At 37.2% G+C, this 15293-nt stretch overlaps 1 protein-coding gene across 1 annotated transcript in view; it reads right to left on the bottom strand.

Annotated features, from left to right (window-relative positions):
* The window catches only part of LOC117389406 (UDP-glucuronosyltransferase-like), a 136056-nt gene that overhangs the window by 57415 nt on the left and 63348 nt on the right, over positions 1–15293 (bottom strand). The gene's annotated exons all lie outside the window — the stretch shown is intronic.

The following is a 15293-nucleotide window of genomic DNA, read 5'->3' as shown; positions in this document are numbered from 1 at the left end:
GGTATCTTATTTATTGATTGAGCGCAACTACAGGTCACATAATTGTTCTTGGCTTATGTCTACTGTTTTAATTACAACTCTATAACGGACCATGTAAAGTCCAAATAATCATTGGTCCATTTTTCACTCATGGTCAATAATGGCAAATCCATTCGTCAGATTTTAATTGATACTGTGGGTAAAAAAGACAGTTAGTCAAAATGCAATTCTCAGTTTATGAAGACCAAACTGAGACTAATCCTAGAAATAAATATAAATGGAATCACGTTTGAAAGTGTTTGAAGTTGTAAAACATGAAACAATTGAACAATTTTCATCACACTATTTCTGTAAAAATGAAAAGGGCCTATATTATGCTATCTTCTGATCTATGTTATAATGTTATTTCTTAATCAAAACATATCTGGAATTGTGCTTTATTTCATTCACACATGTTTAACACACAAACCCTGCAAATTTAGGCTGAGTTCTTCTCTCAAACAAAATAACCACTGCACTTACATCTTATGATCTTGTGAGAATACAGGAAGTACTCTGTACCTCTGTGTTTTTAAACCCCATATTTTCTCTAGAATCATTTCAATGATTGTCAATCTCTACTTAAAAGGTATAACAAAGGTAGAAAATTACCAGTACGTGATGTCACAATGTGGAACAGAGCATTCTGGGCTTGGAGATGTGACAAGATTAATGAACCAGGATTTATGAAGACCAAACTGAGACTAATCCTAGAAATAAACATAAATGGAATCAAGTTTTAAAGTGTTGGTAGTAGTAAAACATGAAACAATGAACAATATCAAAAGACTGATATGATACACATAGATAAGAACTCTTTAGTATTACAAAAAAACTATTGGCCATTTACTTTCAACATTACTTTCAATCCTCTATATCATATTTACCAGCATTGGTTTTGTATTGTTGGTATAAAGAGCAAAATTATGCTGGCTTATCAGTATTTTTGCAACAGACAGTGTACGGCATCAAAAAACATTATTATTATTATGTGTTTTTGATTTACAATGTGTCTTATCTGCTATTATTGCATTAGTTTTAATTACTATTTTTAATTGGTTATTTGTGAGCTTTGTTTATTTACTCATTAAGTTTTGCAAAAATAAAGAAGGTTTTAATCATCATACCAATAACAACAGAAGGTAGCCACTTATGTTTGTAATAGATTTGCTAATACTATGCAATAATAAGTGTTCAGTTTTGTCCATTTACCCATTCTCACACACACTCATACACCAGTGTACGCAGACACTGGAAGCTAGGTGGATGAAATATCTTGCCCAACGACACAACGACAACATTCATCTGTGGGAGCTGGAATCGCACAGCCAACATGTGGGTCAGTGAGAACTCTACCAATGATGTTTATGTCAAGTGCTGGATTTGAACTGCCAACCTTCGGATCAGAGGACAAACACTCTACCAACAGAGCTGCTGTCGCCCAGATCCGGGTTTTGAGTGTCACCTTGACTTTATATGATTTCCTATTGCAGTTCTTGCTGTTGTTGTGGCACACACGCTCAAATCAGTAGAGATTATCCTTGTGATTCCTGTTAGAACTCCTATCACTCCAATTACATTTGCTCCAAAGTGACTTTTCGCAGTCATCCAGCCGGGGGATTTCTTTAGCCATCAATTAGAAAACGTCGCTTCTAATCTGAGCCGGCTTCCCAGACACTGGTCATTTCCCATTACAGTCATTTTGCCCTGGATCCCGTGGAGCGATAGACATCTCCGCCGCTACCACCGCTCAATACAGAAGAGCGCAATTAAAGGGGTGGCATTTACTCTCAGTCAAGCCCCTCTCAGAGATCTGAATCTGCAATTACCTTTTAGAAAATAGCATTGTCAGGACAGGGGCGGTGTTAATAATGGGCAGGCAGCTCACGGGGCAGCCCACAGAATGCAATCGTTTCTACTGAAGTGGCGCTTTGATTGTTTATCGCGGCACAGGGGTTATCACAAAGTCTACTGTAGCCAATGCGGGAAATAATCTAGGGGTCCAACAAGCCTATTCACGCTCATTCTGCTGAGTGGGGCTGAGTGTTGCTCGTCAAGGAAGCTTTAACACTGTGATAAAGGTGTAATATGATGTATATTCTACATCTGCCATCTATATCTATCTATTTATCTATCTGTCGTATTTCACAGGCAAAATGCATTTCATTACTGTACATGATAGCAGTGGCGGAACGTGACAAAGTAAAAGTAGTGAAAGTGGACACTTTTAACCCACTACACCTGAGAGAAGGTATCTGTACTTTCTACTCCACTACATCTTGAACAGGACTAAAAATTAAAAGTATTTTTTTTATTATTGTTTGAGACCTGCTGAAAAGTCTGAGGGATTTAGTTTTAACATGACACATCACACCATAAGTGTGTGATGGTTTAGATTCTCACTTCTGTGCTACAGTTCACTAAAAAGCTATATAACTTATATAACACATTTAAATGCAACTTGAGCTGCCCAAAGAGCTTCCCGTGAACAGTCAACATAGAACAAATATGCAGATATGATACATAAACAAAGAAGAATGAAATGGTAAAACCATACTAGTATTAAATGCCAGGGAGAAGAGGTGGGTTTTCAATCTAGTCTTAAACCGTGTTAAAGACTGAGAGGATCTGATAGGCAGAGGGAGGCTGATCCATAGTCTGGAAACTGCCACAGAAAAGGCTCTGTCACCTCTGATATGGATGGGCACAGCCATCAGTAGCTAGTCAGCTGACCTCAGGGCTCTGGGCTGAGTATAGGGCTGCAGTGACACCCTCAAATAAAGAGGACCCATAGACATTTAAATACAATCAGTCACAATATGGAAATCCAATAAATTTGTAATATTATTAGATTATTTTTTCAGAGATGTTCCATTTTTGTATACTGTTCCTGGTTACTGTATTTGGTTACTCTCTCCTCTTCTTTCCAACAGCTCAGCCTTGTGCATCCTCTTCTCGCTCTGGCCCACCTCCCCTCACTCTTTATCAAATGCAGAAAGACCATTTGCACAGAAGGCAATTAAAAGCTTTAGTGGTTCCTGCGTTCTGAGGGGTAGTTAGGGGGTCCCAGTCCACACATGAGCCCGCGCCTTAGTGGAGAGGGCTGGCTTTGTACGCTGAAACGGCCTCAGTAATTCACACCAAATAGACTGTGTAGTACGCAATAGAGAGCCAGGAGGAACGCAGCTACATTAATCAATATGAAATTATTCTGGATGTAATTTGTGGAGGGTAGCCATGATGCACCTGCCCAGAAATGTGATTGGGGAAAGCCTGCCAATAAATAAGTGACCAAACAATGTTGAAAATCTGCTACATACAGATTCAGAGAGCAGTCCTTTCAGTGGGAAATGTAATGAGCAGTACAGTTCACCTAATAGCATGTTTTATAACACTGAAAAAAATCCTGAATTTGCATATTACTCTATTAGACGTGTGGACTAGTACAGGCATAGAGACAATTCAATTTTGCAGGTGAAATTGACTTTGGTTCAATCAGTTTTTCTGTCAGATGTAACATGGCATTTGATTAGGAGCAGATGCCAGTGACATTAATGATTTAGCGTGGCAACAGGAGAGAATTTACATGAAGACATACATACAGAAGCATACTGTCAGGAATTTCAACTGTGGAAATATGTTATATATTTAAGTGTTGACACCTCAGTACATTCGGTGTCAGAGAATCTAGTCAGAATGAAATAAGGATAATGGTACAATATATCAGTTTCTCAAGGCAGTCTTTGATTGTGATAAGTGTGGGATATGCAAAGAATTTTTTTTAAATACAACAATACAACTTGTACCTGTTCTCATGAACACTTTGTCATTTATTATTGAAACCATCTGTGGAAATAATTTGCAAAGTTGATACTGTGACCTGGCTTTAACCATTGTGGTATCAAAATCTGTATTGAGTACTGAGTCTTATTTGAATATTGGGTATTTTCTTGTGTCAGTGTTTGAATTTTATTGTTTTTATTTATTTATTTTATTTAAACAAATCAGAACCTATTAAATTAGGTATGTTATGTTAACAGGGGGCAAAAATATAATGTGAAGAATAAAGATGAATATGGTGGTGTTAATATTTACAGATTTTTAGTTACTGTATTAGAACAAAAGCATCAGCAATCAACATTTTAAAAATATTCATTTTAGCTGCTCCATCTGTATTAAATATTATTGGCCTATAGAAGGTGGTGATGTCATCTGAAACCCAGCAATAATGGTTTGAGGCGAGTGTTTCATAAATAGGTTTGAATCAAGACCAAGATAAAAAAAAATGAAATACTAAAATGACAACAATAAAAAGACACATGTTGTATGTTAAAAAAAAAAGTTTGATAATTTGGAGTATTGTTGGTTTTAAAATACGAGTGGGAATTAAAGATTCACTATGTAAGAAATATAAATTAAAAGTCTTCTGAATATTTCACTTTTCACAAGCATAACTTTCTTTCAAGCTGCTACTATTACCTCATGACTTTTGAGTTTTTCCTTGCAATGATTGAGTGCTCTATTAGAGAGGATAAGAAGCTTGAAAAGAGCTTTGATTAGAACTGATGCTCCTCTACATCAAGCCTGCAGCAGAATAAATCCCTATCCATCCTGTGCAAATAAAACAAAAGGTGCCAGTTAATACTATAATTGTAATATTTAGTTAAACAAACTGTTGCAGCTAACACAGAGCTGACCTAGAACTTTAGGTTATGGGTTTCACCATTACCCTCGTAAAATCTTCCAAAGGATACAACTTAAAGTCTGAGCCCGGGGAATGACTTTTATACCTGCTCCCTTAAACAAATGGATGTCAAGAGGAAAGTAAATAAATCTATACACATTGTAAACGGTGTCGCCAGAGAGATAAGCGTGTCCTTAAAATGACCATATGCAAAGTTAGTGATAGTAAGCTGTCTGACGGATTATCGCCTTTGCATATCTCCTGATCATTCCACGCTTGTGTTCTGCTGCTAAAGTCCAAGATCAGAATCACTGTTTAAATAATTACATTTCATTGGTGCTACCAATAGAGTTAATACTTCTATCTTTCAAGTGTGTTTCTGTATATTAAAGATTCACCATGTAAGTTTTTGGAGGAAAGTCTGCCGTCTTTTGTATCTATGGAGAGGTTATTGTTCTGACTTTTCCACCATGCTTGTATCCATCCTTATGGATACAAGCATGTGGCATCACTAGGTGAAGCCATCTCAATCTAAGACTAGTAATTTAATGCATGCACTTGCAACACTTGATAAATACAAGCTAGATAAGTTAAATGCCATACTGTGGAGCATTCCAGGCAACTTTAAATCATACCAGAAGCTGCTTCCACATTTTTGAACTATTGTTTTGAAGCATAAAAAAGATCATCTATAGCGTTCAGCTCTAGTCAAATGAAGCTCATTAAGGCTAGCAGTTATAGGGGTGAATTTAGAGCCAAGTGCCATATTTGGGATTCCGACTGTGAGTATCGTGCAACCAAAGAGCAAATCTGGAGCAAAGTTGTTGAAGGTAAAGCCTCTTACTCAATCAAACCTGTTGCTAGTGCTAGCAACCTCTGGGAAAGAAAGAAGCTTATTTGTTTCTTATTAATGTTCATATCTTGAGCTACAGACACAATAGAGAAATAAAAATACCAGAATCAGGTGGAGGGGGTTAATACAAACATTTAAGACCAAAATGATGAGCCTGACAGCGGCAGCTACAGAGAGAGGGACGCCAGTTTTCTAATGTAAAGTGAGTTGCAGCTGCAGTTAAGAAAAGGATCCCATGATCCCATGATCACTCCGTATTTAAAGATATGGTACTTTTGGTGTTAATTCATTCTAGCTGAAGTAATAGCAGTGGTTGCAAATGTATTAGGAGTCATAGTTTTAGAAGTACTGTTGTGCTAATGTATGGTATGAGTAGTTTATGAGTATTTTATTGAACTTGCCCATTTCTTGTTGATTACCTCCTCCACTCCATAAAGCATATATTCTTTGTCCTACGCAGTGCTTTTGCACCCGCTGATAGTACATATAGCATAATCATTACTGTCAGCAGCAGAGGAGAGCTTGCGGACATTGTTCAGTTGACCGGGACCTGGTTGGCAGCTGGTGACCTTCCTGGTCTATATGCTGCGTAGCTCTCCTCCTTTTTCAGCTCAGACAGGCTGCCTCTCTTTATCACTCCCAGGGATCAGCAATTGCTCAACGCCAGTCGCTCCGTAATGCATCCACACTGGTATCTCTTCAGAGCACAGCTAAGAGCAAATGCATAATGCACAAGGAATAAATACAAGGAGAGGAGATGTGTTTTGCTGCATTTTAAGTGAATTGAATTTGTTTTCTTTTAGTCACAGTGTGTATTTAGGTACTCAGAACATGTATTACCAAATATTCAATACTAAATCTAGTTTTCAAGCAGGTATTGATACTGAGAGATAAAATGAGATTCAGTATTATTGAAAATGTATTGTATGAAAAACGTTGTTTTGACCATTCTGTGTGGAAATGATGTGCACAGTTCAGTTTTGATATTGTAACCTGGCTTTAACCATTGTTAATAGACTGTATATATAAATGGACGTCGCTAACCTGCTAGCCACTGCGTTCCAAATAGAAAGTGAGCATAGGTGCACTTTTGCCTCCATTGACTCTGGTTCCAATTTACTTTGTATTGAAAAAATGTTGCCCCTCTCTTGGTAACTGCTGCTGTCAGGCTCATCATTTTGGTCTCAAAATATTTGTATTAACCTGCTCCACATGATTCTGGTATTTTTATTTCACTATTATGTCCATATGATTAAGATATGATAATTAATAACAGAAAAATCAGGGACCTTCTTTTCCAGAGGTCCCTTCCACTATCGTTAGCAACAGGTTTGATTGACAGGCATTGCTAAGCTCCTGCTATGTGCTAAGCTAGCAGTGTGAGCAGGAAGGAGTGTTACCTTCAACAGCCTTGCTCCATATTGGCTCTTTGGTTGCTATGATACTCGCAGTCCAAGTTCCAAATATGGCTCTTGGCTCCAAATTTGCCCCTATAAGTGCTAGCCTCAATGAGCTTCATTTGACTGGAGACCAATGCTATGGATGACGTCACACTCACGTACAATGTTCCCTCTAATTTTTCACGAGTCTGAGCAAACACACAAACTCCCTGAGCGGTCCCATGGACCACTGTGAGCAACATCAGACGTGCGCACTGTGGTCATGCTGCATCGCATCCGTCCAATTTAAATGGTTTATTAAAAGAATCAAATTACCACATTTACATTCCTGTTATAAGACTTTTAATTAAGTGCTTTAGCCACTTATACAATGAAAATGACAAAAATCTTGCTCATGATCTGTGTGGTAGTTAATGCTATTGGAAGTATAAATATTTAATTTTAACTATAGCAAAACATGAGCTTCCAACCAAACCAAGCCAAATGTAAACTACAATGTTGAAAACACACTGAACATTTTCATTATAAAGCTCTGACTTGTATTATGAATATAAGCCATTGTGAGAAGCTTTTGCTGTGCACTGAGTGAGATTATCCTACTGTGGTCTGGGAGACAGTCCGGTAACTCTTTTTCAATATAAGACACGATCATTTGATTTTTACAACTCATAAACTAGTGACAGTATTCAATGACCAATACACACTGAGAGGAATCTGTATCTGCACACCCAGCTGCTCTATTACTGTACATTTACATATCATATCAGCGCTACGGTTTTTATGTTCTTCAGAGAGCAACGGCTAAAACACTGGTAGCGGCACATGAGGACGCCTGTCAGTGACGTTGATAAGATTCACAAATACGTATGTGAATCAGATAATTGGCTGGAGCAGCTAGTCGCCGGTCACACTGACTGACTCACATTGAAAAATAGCGCAGAATGAATTGTTGTGTGTTTATTTTATTTTCAGCTCCCGTTCGATTTTTTTTTTTTTGCGCAGCACAGATTTTCTGTGCGCGGAGACGGTGTCAGCAGTGCGCAATTGCGCACGCGCGCAGTTTGGAGGTAACAGTGCTCACATAGTCTACTTCTTTATACAAATTATGTTGCGGTATCAAAATCTGTATTGAGCTCTGAGTCGTATTTGAGTATAGGGTCTTTTCTTGTGATTTTTTTTTTTTTTTTTTTTTTTTTTTTTGTATCAGAGTTTAAATTTTGTTTTTGTTTTTTTTTCATTTATCATTTCAGGTATGGGTTCTAAAGGAAATCTTCAGAGTCTTTGGAATGTCTTCACTTTTCACACACATATATTTTAAGCTGGTACTGTCACCTTATTGAGTTTATTTTGCAATGGTTGGGTGCTCCAAAGGATGAGAAGCTTGGAAAGAGCCTTGAGTAGAGCTGCTGCTCCTCTACGTCAAGTCTGTAGCAGAACATATTGGGATAGATGGGCTCAATAAATGTTCAGCTTCTGAGACACTTGAGCAGTTCAAGTATAATATTGACGAAAAACATTATTATAAAACATGAGTGTGCTTTAAAGTTGCAATACATATTTTTTAGTGATAACCCCTCCAAAGACACATTACATTTAATGACTCTCCATCAATATATTTTATGTAGTATTAAAAGTATTCTCATACTCATGTTCTTAAATGTGTCTCTATGGTATCATTACTTTATAATGAAACATCTGCTACTGTCTGAAGACTGGCACACAAGATAGAAATGTCCCATTACATCTAACCAGATTGTTTTTGATTTACAACAATTAAATTATGACAATTCCAGGCTGAAGGCATAAACAATGCCTACCAAAGTACAAATGCATTTTCAACAGCAATAACCTTGAGAATATAGTCCATAATAAGATGTGCATTAAACATACCAGGTTCAGTTTGAGTATAGTGACTTGCAGAGGATTTGCCAATTATGAAAAGTGGGATAGTGAAAAACATTTAAACCTCCCTGTGATGTATGGTTCATAAGCATAGCTGCAGCTCTTTAATTGGTTGAATCCTCTCCGGGCAGACAGCACACTGTACCCCTAGGCTCGGATAAAAGACTTCTAAACTCTCTTTTGTGAAGCGAGGAGATGAAAGGCCACTGAAGACAAGAGCTTGTCAGGAAGAAAGCGGGTCCCAGCAGCGCGTGAGGAAAGCAGGTGTAGCGGACCAGAAGAACGACAGGTTATCAGCAGCGCAAGGCTTCAACAATGAGACGCACCCAATCCACTCATAATAATGTCTTATTCCTCCCTCAGCTCACAGCCAATCACGTTTAACATGGCCCACGCAGGAGAGCTTGTTTACAAATAACAGCGCGTCGACTTCAGTGAGGAGTGCACAAGTGATGGGCTTTGTTTGTCCGTGCGTAGCTAAATGTTGCCTGAATGGTTATTGTGATAGTTTAGTTGTTGTTGTTTTTTTTAAATATTATCATTTACTTTACATCACTTAACTTGAAATGGTTTAAATTAAAAAAATATATATTTCAACAACACAAAAATCTGCAAAGATTTCTGGAGATAAGTAGTCTTATGTGGGCAGAGTTTTATAAGTAAGTGCAATAGAAAGTGCAACCACAACAGTCTTTTTGTACTATAATAAATTAATTTAGGCACGATAGCTTTGTGATTAGGGTAGCAGTAGTTTTTTCTAATGAAATGTTCATTGAGTCACCCAAAGGCTGACCATTCAATCCCCTCCCTCCCCAGAGCATACTGTTGTTGCGTCAAGACACATCGTGCCTCGCAACCAGTGTCTGTGTATGCTCTGTCTTACCAACCACATACCTGGATGAGTGGTTGCTTAACGTAAAGCATTTTGAGTGCTCAATACAAAATTTTACATTAAATGAACATTTAACCTTAGATGCTCAGATACTCAGATAAGGTGTGCTTCTGATCCCTTCTGGTATTGGCCAGGTCATGTTTATAAATGAGAATTAGAAATGCAAATTAGTGCTCATATATTTTACCTGGTAAAAAAAAGAAAAAAAAAAGAAATGCCAAGCATATTTTATATTGTATAATTTTGCACTATGTATTGACAATAATCTTGAGTGTCTGTAAATTTATTCTTTCCATATAATGGCATGATAATAAATTAAAAGCAACAACTGCACTGGAAGCCTTACACAAACCCTTGTGTAGAACACCACCAGGTCCTCAGACGTTTAACAATGAATCTATAAAGAACTTTTCTGCTAAATTAATATCTTCTCATTTGCAGATTAAAGAAACTTCATCTAGAACAATATTGTGCAAAGAGGTGTAATGAGTGTGTTTGACACAATCCCCTGCAAATATGTTGACTACTTCTTTTTTGTTAAAAATATTTGGTAAAGGTTTTTCGGAAGTTTCACAAATGCCAACGGGGGGTTATGAATACACACACATTTCAGAAATACTGACTCAGTATAACTTGTCTGAGAACTTAATTGGAACCCGATTGTGCACATAGTAAAATTATATATGTATTATGTATGTATATATGTGTATATACACATATATACGTGTGTGTGTGTGTGGGTGTGTGTGTGTGTGTGTGTGTGTGTGTGTATATATATATATATATATATATATATATATATATATATATATATATATATATTTTTTTTTTTTTTTTTTTTTTTTTTTTTTTTTTTTTTACTTTAACATGTTTAACAATTCGATTCTGCTACTGAAATTACATCAGCAGTCTCATAAAGATGCATAGGAATCCCATTATCATTAAATCATTTTGAATTTTCTTTGTCACCTAAATTAGATTTTAATACAGAGGCATAGTAACTGTTCTTTTCTAAACGTCCATATCTTTGATGAATGCATTTCTGTTAACACATTTTGCCTATTACCATATTTCATATTGCTTAAATAGAATCATATTTCAAATCCTGGGGTCTTTTTAGAGTCTCCATTGTTTAATATTATGACTTTCTTTTCTTCTGCAAACTCTACAACAAAGTGCGTAACTGATGTCAGGCATAATTCTCTTCTTCTTGACGTCTATGGTCGGCCATGTTGTGATAAGGTCAGTACAGGAGCCTGCTCTTGTCAAATCTCTGTCATATAGTCCCTTTCAGTGTGCTCATAACTCTCCTCCATATCAGTCTTCATTACAGGAACCTTGAATAGTTGTGAGAAATAATATCCATTCTAGATATTACAATTATGGCAGTATTATAGATGGGACTTTGAGACTGCTGGGTCATTGTTAAGATTTGATTAAGGAGATACTGTGGAGAGCTACTTGAGTTATTGGCGTAATTATTTAAATAGGGCAATTTTAGTGCTAAGAATGTGAAGGATAGTTGAAAGAATGTAATTACACATCCATTCTTTTACCTACAGATTTCAATTGTTGCTTTCTGGGAAGATTTTCTATAAAGACATTTTTTACCTTAAATTAACTGTCTGATAAGCTCTATCTCTCCAGCAGCGATCTTATCATTCATCCTTTCTACTTGAAGATAGGTCAGAGCAACGGCATATGATGTTAGAAGCATCTGAAGTTGGCATCTGTATCAAAACATGACATTTTCCATGCTGTTTTTTTTTTACAATATATCTGAGCATTACCTAAGTGATGTTTGTTGTCACCACAGAAAAATATTTTTTTAAATCAAAGGCTGATGAATATTTTGTGCATGAATGTTGACTGATTGGTGCCAAAGGAGGTATTTATCGTTCATTCTGTAGAAGAGTGTCCATTCATCTGAAAGGGAATTAGTTATCACCGGTCTACAGGGAGCCATTACGCGCTATTGTTTCAGAGAATGGCAGACCCCTGCGTGGTGTGTGCTGGACGAGGAACATCAGAGGAAGGAGACACGTAAGGGCTGACAGCGAATGAGCCGCAATAAGAGGTTTCATCTGTCCATTCTGATACATAAATACAGCTCCATGTCCGAGACCAGCTATTATACACCACATTGAAGACTGTGTGTTCACCAATCACATGGACACGGTCAGTATGTTTGAAACATACACTGTATAAAGAAGTGGGCTAAGGGAGTGTGACGTCATGTCTTTTGACTGAAGCGTTCCAGTCAAATAAAGCTCATCAAGGCTGGCAGTTATAGGGGCGATTTGGAGCCAAGTTCCATATTTGGAATTCCGAACGCAAGTATCATAGCTACCAAAGAGCCAATCCAGAGTGAGACTGATGAAGGGAACACCCTCTCCCACACGCTTAGCAACGCTGTCAATCAAACCCTTTGCTAACGCTAGCGCGATTCGCCTTGGGGAAAGAAGGCGCCTGATTCGTCTGTTATTAATGTTCATATGTTGTGTTACGGCCCAGCTCATGTGGGGACAGGGAAGTAACAAAAGAAACCAAGATGGAAAATGGTAAAGTGAGAAGTAATTTAATGAACAGGGATGTTGAGGGTAAACTAAACAAAAGGGGTTTAAAAATATTGAAACAGACAGCACCTTGCAAGGGATAAACAAAAACAAAGGTAAAATTAACCAAAACATAAATTTTACAGTAACATAACAAAATCTTGATGAAAAAACAGACACACTACTGACGGCCAAGTGTCTCAAAATACAGACTCACTACCACCATAGTGACATGACAAAAGAGACACAGGAATATGGCATACTGGCCACATGCAGGCCAGCAGCCCGAATCTTCTTAAAGGCAGGGAGGCAGCTGACGGGCCCCAGCATTGGCCAGGCTGGGAAACCGTCCTCTCAATAACAGGCAAGGGCTTACACAGCTATGATTTCATGGGAAGGTAGACAGATTCAAGCACACACACACAAAAAAAAAAAAATAATGGACAAATACAAACAATGAAAAGAACTTAAGGTCTAGGGACATAACATCTTGATTGACTGACACAATAGCAAAATAAAAATACCAGGATCAGAGCGGGTTAATATGAACAGTTTAAGAATAAAATGACGAGGCTCACTGCAGCAGTTACAGAGAGAGGGGTGACAATTTTTCAATGTAAAGTGAATTGAAGCCAAAGTCGATGGAGCCAGAAGCACACCCATGATCACTTTCTATTTGCAATGAGGTGGCTAGCAGGTTAGCTGTGTCCATTTTTATACAGTGGCCTGCAAAAGTATTCATCTCTCTGGAACTTTTTCACATACTGTCATGTCAACCACAAATTTAAATACATTTTGTTAGCATTTTATGTGAATGAGCAACACAAAATGACACACCAGTGTGAAGTGGAAGAAAATATTTTACAAAATTTCCAATTTTTTTTTAAAATAAAAAACAAAAAAGTGCAGCGTGCAAAAGTATTCAGCCCCCTTTTTCTTGAATGCAACCAATTTCTTTTAGAAGTTGCCTGATGATTTTGGAAAGATTGAATGTTGACCTAATGACTAAAAAGAGTCCACCTGTGTGTAATCTTGTCTTAGTATAAATGCAGCTGTGCTGTGAAGGCCACAGAAGTTTGTTGGAGAATGTTGGAAAGCAAACCACAAAATGATGTCAAAGGAGCACACCAAACAGGTCAGAGAAAAAGTTGTGGTGAAATTTAAAGCAGGGCTTGAATCTAAAAAGATTTCCCAAGCATTGAACATCCCAAGGAGCACTGTTCAATCCATCATCCAGAAATGGAAAAAGTATGGCACAACTGCAAACCTACCCAGACATGGCCGTCCACCAAAACTTACAGAATGAACAAGAAAATCACTCATCAGAGATGCAGCCAGGAGGCCCATGGTGACTCTGGAAGAGCTGCAGAGATCCAGCGCTCAGGGGATGGGATCTGTTCACAGGACAACTATCGTGCTCTACACAAATCTGGTCTTTATGGAAGAGTGGTAAGAAGAATGCCATTGTTGAAAACCATTCCATAAGAAGTCTTGGAGGACACAGCAAACATGGCAGAAGGTGCTCTGGTGTGATAAAACCAAAATCAAACTTTTTGGCCTAAAAGCAAAACGCTACATGTGGAGGAAAAATAACACTGCACATCACTCTGAACACACCATCCCCACAGTCATACATGGTGGTGGCACCACATCATGCTATGGGGGTGCTTTTCTTCAGCTGGAACAGGGAATTGATGGGAAGATGGATGGAGCTAAATACAGGGCAATCTTGGAAGAAAACCTGTTGGAGTCTGCAAACGTCTTGAGACCTGGGTGGAGGTTCACCTTCCAGCAGAACAATGATCCTAAACATAAAGCCAAAGCGACAGTGGAATGATTTAAAGCAAAACATATTCATGTGTTAGAATGGCCCAGTCAAAGTCCGGACCTAAATCCAATTGTGAATCTGTGGCAAGATCTGAAAACTGCAGTTCACAAATGGTCTCCATGAAATATGACAGAGCTTGAACTGTTTTGCCAGGAAGAATGGGCAAAACTTTCAGTCTGTAGGTGTGCAAAGCTGGTGGAGACATACCCCAAAAGACTTGCAGCTGTAATTGCAGCAAAAGGAGGTTCCTCAAAGTATTTTTATCTGTAAATGATGTATTTTCTTTGTACTTCACATTTATGTACCATTTTGTGTTACTTATTCACATAAAATCTAAAATAATAATAATAATTTGTGTTTGCGACTTGTCAAAATTTGAAAAAGTTCTTGGAGGATGAATACTTTTGCAAGGCACTGTATAGTCTATGATTTGAAATAACTTCTTGTACAAGATTGTTTTAGTAAAAAAAAAAAAAAAAAAAAAAAAGGAAAAGCCAACATAAGTACATACATACATAAATATACATAAGTGATGCAAAGATTGATAGACCACCATCATGAGGTATTGAAGTATCAATTGTCATACAAAAATATAAATACTCAAAATTTCTTTAAAAAAAAAAAAAAAAAAAAAAGGTAATGCATTAGTAATGTAATGCAGCACAGTTATGCATTTCTGAAATGCATGTTTTTATTTTCATTTTTAGATCTTTCAGACAGGCAGAGTGAAGATAATGAAAGCCTCTATGCCAAGGTAAAATTATTTATAGTAGAGGAATTTCAATGCATTTAATATAAATTGTATTGTTGACAGTATCAGATCAATACAGTTATACCTGCCATAATACTTGGTGTCAGACTGAAACAAAAATCTATGGTATAGTCCATCACTATTATTTTTGGGGATTTTCTCTGTAATGATCAGAAATGTGTTGTAAGTGCCTGGTTGAGTTTTACACAACATTAATAATTGACTGTAAAGCTAAACACAAAAATAGACCTACTGAGACTTAATTTGGGCCCTACCCTTAACTGAAAGATTACACGGCAAGTTTAAATTTTGTATTATTTATTTTTTGCAAATTTTGATGATTTTCCCATTATCTACTGTAGACTATATAATTAATATGAATAGACTTACATACATTTACATCTGATCAA

The sequence above is a fragment of the Periophthalmus magnuspinnatus genome, chromosome 21 (assembly GCF_009829125.3).
Source record: "Periophthalmus magnuspinnatus isolate fPerMag1 chromosome 21, fPerMag1.2.pri, whole genome shotgun sequence".
Taxonomy (NCBI): Eukaryota; Metazoa; Chordata; class Actinopteri; order Gobiiformes; family Gobiidae; genus Periophthalmus; species Periophthalmus magnuspinnatus.
This window is presented reverse-complemented; position numbering and strand designations above follow the sequence as displayed.